Here is a 9,633-nt window from a genome sequence, read left to right as displayed (position 1 = left end):
TATATATATATATATATATATATATATATATATATATATATATATATCATTAAAATTTTAGCCATAGAATTTTGCTTGAACTCAGCAGAAGTAAATGGTTAACTTAATTATTTGGTTGATGGTAGGACATACTCTGCATTTTAGAAGGATTTCTAGATATGTCACTGTTGACACTTGTTGGGGAGCGGGGGGCGGGGGCTGTGTTGTAGACTATGGGGTGCTTAGCAGCTTCCCTGGCCCCAACCCACTGCAGTAGCACTCCAGTTGTGACAACCACACCTATTTCCAGACTTTGCCCAGGTCCCCTAAGGAATAAAATAACTGTTGATCAAGATTCACTGTTTAGTGATGGAGAGTTGTGGAAAGATGAGACTCAGCCAGGCTTAGCTCTGCTGCTGGCAGATGACAGATCTGTGGCCGTGGGTAAAGTGACTCCATGCTCCTAATCTTATTTTCCACATATATATAGTTCAGGAAATTAGATAATCTTGAAAGTCTATCTTACTAAAAATTGAAGCACTCTAATATCTCTTTCCACCCCTTCATTCTCTCTCTCTCACTCTTTATCTCTCTCTCCCTGATTCTTTCTCTCTCTCTCTCGGTCTCTCTCCCTCACATATTTCAAACATAGTCATTCACGTAGACATGCATTATGGTATCAAATGTATAAGGAATGAAAATGAAAAAAAAAAAAAGATACAAAATCTACTATTAAGTGGAGTCAGAGTGTTGTAATTATTTTGTAAGTAACTTCAACTCCAGGATTACCATGTACACAGAAACAAACAAATAAAAAAAAAAAGGTTTGTTCTGAATAAGTCTACATCAACATTGTTTAGCACTATTTTATCTCAGAATACAATTCAACATCCTTTATATTGATGAAAAGTGCTCTTTTACTATACATAATTACAATTTAACTTAGCCTCACTAAGAAGGCTGTTCATACACTTAAAATGTAGAATATAATTTTAAGAAAAAATATTTTTTCTATTAATTTAGAAAACATATCTTTTTGAGCAGAATAAAAAATGTACAGTTTCATTGAAATCTTAGAAGGACAAATATTTAATATGTGAAAATCAGGCCTATAAATAATATTAAACAACTTTCCAAAATAATTTAATAATGGTAATATATTTGGTAGTATAGTATTAACCAGGACTAACCTATTTCTTCAATTAGAAATTATCTTTTGCTTTTATTTGAAACCAGAGAAGATTTAACTTTCTCATTAACTTTTGAATGCTAAAAATTGTTAATACACAACTACAATAAAGCCAGCTTTGGTGTTAACAATTTCTCTTCTGTTGATGTCCCAGAGCCCTCAAAAATACCTCAATTACTATTCTATTTGTAATATCTCTCACATCTTAAAATTAAAGTTATTGTATATTATCACTTAAATTAAGATAATTAATAGGATTTAGTGATACATGATGTTATTATAAAAACTTTCAAAATGTACAAAGTGGGAAAACCAATTCATTTTTCTTCTATTTAATCTCCAAATCATTACATAGGCAATACTCAGATAAGTTGTAGGCAATTTGAAAAATAACAAAATAATAATCATACATTAATATTTTGGCAGTATAAGGCCAGAATTAATCTTTATTAAACAAAAACATATTTCAGAATTTTTTATAAAGTAATGAAGTGTTTTCTCTAAGCGTCAATAAAAAAGCATATATTACACAGAAGTCATTTATGTCTAAAGTGAAAGTTCTCCCACTAAGGCATAGAGGAACCTTGGATACCTGCCTACTTGGAAACTCTCCCCACATCTAATTTCCTCCAACAATGGTCCTTGGAGGTCATCCACAGAACCCAGACTCCATGGGATCACTTAGGAAAACAACTAATACAATAAAAGCATTACTTTACTGATAAAGAATCTTGACTTCAGCAAGGAAAAATTATATGTCCAGGTTTCTTTTGGTCTATGTACTCATTAGCCTTTTATCAATTATCTGGAAATTAAAATATACCTTTGTCTAAAGATAATATATATTACATAAGTCAGAGATATTTATTGTAAAGAGAACATAAATAAGCACAAAGAAGATTGCCACCCATTTCCTCCATGGTCAGCGAAATCTGGCAGGCATTACTGTACTTTTAAGGGCATCATTAGTGAATGATACAGATGATACATAGATAATAATGCTTATCTGTGGATACTATGTCCAAGTTGCACTAATCTGAGTGTGTTATCCTGTGTACTTAAAGACTTTACTGATGTCCTAGGCTTTTTCCTTCATGCTTGGTAAGGCATGTGTCCCAGCAGCCCTTTCACCTGGTGTGATAGCCATCACGTCATCGTCTGACACCCATCCAGGTATTTTTTAAACATGTTACAACAGAGAACAGAAACGTTGACATAGAACTGTGAACAGAGTAGTCACTGTAAGTGTATGCAAAATGATTCTGATCCAGGTAGCATTAGCTAAGTGGTGCAGTAGGGAAACCTGCAGCCGAGAAAAAATAAAAAACTTGTAAAACTTGTCAGAATCTCTGCGGGCACTCTCCAAAAAAGTTATACAAATGGTAATATGTATGTGAAAAGATGCATAGCATCATTAGATATTAGGAAGTGCAAAATGACAGATATTAGGAAGCAAAAAATGGCACACTATTTTAGACTTATTATGATGGCTTTAATCAAAATGATGTAAGAAAAAGTGTTGATTAAAAAAAGTGTTGATGAAGATGAGGGAGTAATGGAAGTTTCATATGCTGCGGAGACTAATACAAAATGGACAGCTCCTTTAGAAAGTAATCTGGCAGTTCTTCAAAACAGTACACTGGACCTGTTGAAATCTAATTTAAAAAGGAGGCATATTCCCATAAACGATGATGGAATGAAATTCAACAATAAAGGTCAATGAAGTGCTGATAATATGCTACAACATTGAAGAGACTCTAAAATGTGATGATTAGTGAAAGAAGCCAGTCAAAACATGACAACACGCTGTAGGAATCCATTTGTAGGAAGTTATATTTTTATGAAATGTCCAAAGTGGGCAAGGTGTATAAACACAGAAAGATGAGTCTCTCAACTGAAGTTGGGGGGAAACAGAGAGTAACTGCTCATGGGTGCAGTGTAAATGCCATGATTAAATCGTACCTTTTAAATAAGTGGACTATATGCCGTTGTGAGTTATAGCTCCATGAAACTAACTTATTTTTTTAAAAAGTCAGCCCATATGTGAGGCAGCGAGCTTGCCTAAGCTTTATCAGAGCTTCTTAAAATCAAGAGAAAGGCCTGGAAAATAACTAATATAACTTATCTCTGTAAAACAGCTCTCCTTTACTGCCTTTTCCTTCCCTCACTGCATGACGTTTTGCTACTCTATTGTAGTGGTCTCCACACATTTCTGACTACAGAGCCATCGGCAAATTACATTGAGTATAAACCTATAATATATGATGTATATACATACATACATACATATACACACCCATACAAATGTATTCATTCATAAAAAATATATTCATGAATTATTGTGCCAATATGTGCTATATATTATTGAACTATGAAAGAGCAAATTTGTTATTTTGTCTACAGTTTCTGATTACTTCAGCAATCCAGGCACATTGTCTGGGGAAGAAATGCAATTCCCAGCATATCCTGCTGCTAGACACCCCATCATCACCCTCCCTCATAATCCTTCTGTGACAGGACTGTGTGTGTCTTGACATCAGGTCCAGGGCCAGCTCACCCACCTATATAAAGACGCAAACATGTGCAGAATTACTGCCACAGTAAGTTTTCTGTTATGGTCACAGAAAAGCGCCTGAGGATGGCTGTCCAGTTCTCCCCGTGGCATGTGTCATTAAATAGGAGCACATTAAACGTCTTCTCACTATCATTCAGAGTAACCTCTACCCAAATTGAGGACAAGCCAGGTGCTGAGGGCTCATCTTTCACATACACACACCATCTTCCTTAAAATTGTTTTCTGTTCTTGGAATTCTGGCACTGGGTTCTCTCAGTTTTTGTTTTTGTATTTCTTTAACTTTTCTCCTTTTCATCGTTGTAGTGAGAAATTTGGAAAGGATGAGTTAGTTGAAGGCTATAGCAGGAAATCATTTTGATCAAAAGTCCTCACGGTTTCTTCATAGCTCTGCTTCCCCAGCTCTGGGAATCCCTCCAGAGCAGTTCCCAGCCCTCTTCACCTCCTTATCCCCAGTTCCCAGCACTTTAGCCTGAGAAGTACTTGGTTTTCAATGAACACACTTTGAATAAGTGTGTAATTTACTCAATCAGTTATGCATCAGAGATTTAGTATTTTTCAGCATGAACATAAATACATGTCAATTAAATGTGCAACTTGGGGAAAACTTTCACAAATCAATGTGCCTTGGTCTTTGCTTGCTTGTTACTTATTAAAAAAAAAAAAAAGTCCTGATAGACAATCAGCATTGTCTAGTGAGATGGCAAACTCAAAGTGGGCGCTTACTACACTAACTCTTGGCAGATACTCAATTAGAAGTATTGTTAGAGGTAAAATAAACCATTCCTGGCAATTAGATTCCTCCCAAAATGGTAAATATCCAATATGAATTCATAAATAGAATATAGATTGATGAACAGGAAGTAACAAATCTTAGAAAAAGCTAAATGATGTTATATTTGGAAAATTAATCAAGAAACTTCCTTTGCTGGCAAGTGGAGATTTTGGCCCTTGTAACCAGAAACTTTCACCATTAATTGAAAGAAATATGCTTGGACAGTTAGACTACAAAGAGGGAAAAGGTCTACTACCTACATGATTTCCAAGTACATCAAACTGTCGTAGGAAGTTGTTCTTCTGTTAGATAGAAAGAAGGGCCAGTCTTATGTTTGCTATTTCGTGCCTGAAAGTGTTACCTCATTTGTCAGATTTATGGATTAGTGGTTTAATTAACACCCTGGTGTAAGCGCTATGGCTTCTGAACTAATTTCTAATCTAGTGCCTCTACCCTGTCAGCAAGTAATACCTTGATAATGAGAATCTATCTTTAAAAGATGGAAGGAAGTTTTCCATTTAATTCATTACAGTATGCTTGTCAAACTTGTTTTTTTTTTTTTCTTTTTTCCCTTGAGAATCAAACAAATGCAACAACTACTTTGGATATATTTAGGCAATTGTTCTTAGTGTCTTTCTGTTGTTTATTCATTTGCTACTAGGCAAAAAAAACCTCTTTGACTTACTCTAATGTTATACGTTTGAGGCATATGACATTGTGAGCTCTTTAATTTGAATATTTTATTATTGATAGCAACTTTAAAATCCTCTCTACCATAGAACAACTTTATTTTTTTCAGCAGCATAACGATCTAAAGACTTCCTTGGGGCCCTTCCAATGATAAACTTTTAACTAGCAGAGTAAAAAAGAAACACTATTTTGCAGAACTGTGGGAAAAAATGAGAAGTATTAGGCCAAGCAGGAAGTCACATTAGAAATCAAGGAGGAATGCGGTTGTGAAGGCTGTTTTTATTGTGAGGGAATGTCTCTACAATTGGGAACTTTGGTTCTCTGTTTGGGGATGGCTCAGGGCATAGGTGTGAAGGAGACCCTGACAGGTGTGGCTATGGTTCCTTGACCCTCACTTAAACCCGAATCCAAACAGCTGTGACTTCAGCAGATGAGTCAACCGCAGTCTCCAGCCTGTTGAAGTGCCCCACACAAAAGTCAGAACGAACCTCTCAGTCTGACATCCAGTTAATAAGAAATACAGAGAAGAGAAGAAGGGAAAAGTCACACTTATTAACATTAATAACTAATTTCCAAAGGAAAAGAGGAATCTGTGGATTAAAATAGACTTAAAATGCAGACTAGCCAAGTGCAAAGCATGGATCTTATGTAAAGCTCATTCTAAATAAACAATTAAAATGATCTCACATATAATAAAAATAATTTAGCACTAACAAAATTAGACATATTCTTTTAGCATTTTAAGCAGCAGCAATGCCAGTATGCCAGAGTTAAACTGGTGAAAGCAGAAAAGGACATGTAACAAAATTATTAATTAGAAAAATAACTGAAAAAACATGTTTAAATCAGCACAAATATCTGTCAATATTAAAATAGATGAAATGCATAGTTAAATATAGACACAAAAATGTAATTTATCCGGTTGTAAAAAGGAATGAGGGGTATTCCCATACATGGCTATAAAGTGATATCTATAATGGAGAGTGAAGAAGCCAAGGAAAACATAATAAAAAGTGTATCATCTTACAATGCATTTAAGAAAGGCAAAACATGCATATGTAGCTATGTATGTATCATGTAGTTAACGTGTTTTTTGTATAATATATTAAACTATAATGTTTCAAACGACAACTAAGAGTGGTAGGGATTATATCATCAATATGTATGGAAAAGTTAAGAATAAACTATAATATTTTAAAATGGCAACTATCAGGATTATTGGGTAGAAAGCACAGGATAAAAAAGTTAAATCAAATATATCTTGTTTGTAGGATCAATTTTGAGCCCATGTAAAATTAAATTAAAAAGGAATCAATCTCTAGAATTCTAGACAAAATAAAATAAATGAACTCACATGTACATTCAATAAGTTGTCATGACCACAAAATGACCAATGATTCAAGTTATTTACATCATGGAAATTTGACAAAAATAAGTGCAAAACATCAAACTTTCCAGCAGTCATATTGTTGATGGCAGCATGGATATTGTTATTCTGAGACTATTGTGTCCATATATAAAACAATATATGGACAGTATATAAAACAAATGAAAAATTGCATGATATTCGATATACTAATATGATTCTGGTGTCACTCAGCATAAGTGTCTGCCACATGGATAAAAGAGGTACTGAAAAGACTAAAGAGGTTAGGAGAAAGCTTAGTCCTGATTTTAAATAGAATATGAGTGAGAATCCATTATTTTGTATAGACACATAAAAATTACACGTACAACTACACAAATATATTATACATACACATACACATCCTAGCTTTATTAAATAAAAAAGCCAAGGAATAATGTTAAGCCCAGTAACAAATACTATTCCTCACTCCCAAAATATGATCTTCCAATACTATTTCCCACTCAAAATAACTGTTATTAATAGAACAGAGTAATTTAAACATCAGAAAAAAATAATAATTTCAATGGTGTCTGTAAGAGAATGCTAGTGATCTGCCCACCAATTTCTAGTTGTGTTTTAATGTTGTCTATCTTATCAGATTTAATGATATCATGATCACTTTTATTTGTTGCTTTAACAAATAATGGATAACCTTCAAAGAAAAAGTGTAAATATTTTTAAATGTAATGTTTACTCTCTTAAGTAAGAGAAAAATTTCAATTTGTGGCAAAATTTGTGACTTAGTTATAGCTATAGAAGGAATTATGGTGTTATCCTTGTTTTTATTTTTCAAAAAAAAGAGATGAATGTTCAAAGAAGAGACTATCTAGTCAAAATTAAGTGTAGTAGCAAATATGAGGGAGAGAGAGAGAGAGAGAGAGAGAGAGAGAGAGAGAGAGAGAGAGAGAGAATTCCTTGCATCCTATCAGATCACAATGGAGTGAAATTAGAAATAAATGACAAAAGATAAAACAGAAACCACTCTAATACTTGGTTTCTAACTAATGCACTTTGGTGAATGGATAGCAAAAGAAATCAGGAAAATAATTTTAAAGTCTTCTAAACAAATGATAATAGTGATATGAATCAAAATCTCTGGGAGAGTATAAAGACAGTTCTAAGAGGAAATTTTATAGCACTGAGTTCATACATTTAAAAAAATACAGGGGCTGGGAGTTGTGGCTCAGTGGTAGAGAACTACCTAATGTGTAAGGCACTGGGTTCAATTCTCAGCACTACATAAAAAATAAATAAATAAACAAAATAAAAGTATTGTATCCATCTACAACTACAAAAGTTAAAAAAAAAATAGAAATAAGCCAAATAAAATCTAACATTATGCCTCAAGTCCCTAGAAAAGAACAAATCAAAATCAAGGTTGGTAGAAGACAGAAAATATTAAAATTGATGAAATAGAGAATAAAAAATACAAAAGATCAATAAAAAGTTCATTTTTTGAAAGGGTAAGCAAAATTGCTAAACTCCTCAATAACTTCACAAATACTTGGGAATTAATCTAAGGAAAGATACCAAGGACCTCTATAATGAAAACTATAGAACACTAAAGGAAGAAATTGAAGCTCTTAGAAGTTGGAAAGAAATCCCACATTCTTGGATAGGCAGGATTAAAATTGCTAAAATGATCATACTACCAAAAACATTATAGAGATTCAATGAAATTCCCATCAAAATATCAATGCCATTCTTCACAGAACTAGAAAGAGCAATTATAAAATGTATTTGGAAATATGAGAGACTGAGAATAGCCAAAGCAACCCTGCACAAAAAGAGTGATGCTGGAGGCATTGTAATACCAAACCTTGAAGTGTATCACAGGTTTACACTAACAAAAAGAGCATGGCATCGGCACCAAAATAGACATGAAAACAAACGGAAGAAAATAGAAGACACAAAGATAAACTCACATAAATACAATTATCTTATACTAGACAAAGGTGCCAACAACTTTGATTAAATCAATCTAACCTAACTTTCCTATGTACGAATGTAAGTATACCACAGTGACTCTCACCACATACAACCACAAGACAGTAACAAAGAAAAAAAATGTCTACAAGCAAATAGCAGAAAGATCAGGAGAGCAGAGGGATGGGAGGAAAAGGAAAAATACTGTGGATGAAATTTGAGCAAATTATATTCCATCCTTTTAAAAAATTATGTCAAAATGAATTCTAAAGTTATGTATAACTGGAAAGAAACTATGAAAACATCTAAGAAAAATACCCAGTTGTTTGTTGAATTAATATAATAAACAGATTTTTGTCCCAATGGGAGACTGAAAAAGCATCTCAAAGATTATTTGAAAGACCTATAAGAGTTCATAACATGATAATTTATGGAATAAAAATACATTAACTATTTTGGTGGAAATACAAGCAGAATTTATGGAGGGAATGTGAACTGTCACAATGGAATTTACAACAAAGAATTCCCAAAGGGAAGACCTTAGTCTCATCCATTTTCCATGCATAACAGAGTTCTAAGCTCTCAGTAAAATTATAAATTGAGCAAAAGCTAACATCATTGAACAATACTTGTTGCCTATCAAAACATTCTCCTGATAATTTTAACTTAAGTAAAATATTTTTGTGTTTTGCACATTTCAATATAATTGGACAACCTCCAAACTTCTTCAAGGCAAGACATTTCTTACAGCATCACTCCCCTGTGTGTATCTTAATAACTTTTCTACACCAACATTACATCCTTTATTACTTAATGTTCTTTAGTATTTTTGTGCTGTGAATCAGCATGTGTGACTGCAAAGTAACTTTCCAGGATGGCTCTGACAACAGTATCAACGATGTATTTCACAATTGTTAGAACATTTCAATGAATAATCTACAATAATTAATGTTTCTATGTCAACTAGAAATTTATGTTATGCAGATGTATAAATTTATTAAGATATATAAAACATTTTAATACTTAAGGAATAGAAGTGTCAGAGTAAAGAATTATAAATGTGGCTGTGTCACTGTAGTATGCTGATACTAAGT

The sequence above is a fragment of the Marmota marmota genome, unplaced genomic scaffold (assembly GCF_001458135.2).
Source record: "Marmota marmota marmota unplaced genomic scaffold, marMar, whole genome shotgun sequence".
In the NCBI taxonomy this organism is placed as follows: domain Eukaryota; kingdom Metazoa; phylum Chordata; class Mammalia; order Rodentia; family Sciuridae; genus Marmota; species Marmota marmota.
Note: the sequence above shows the minus strand (reverse complement) of the source record.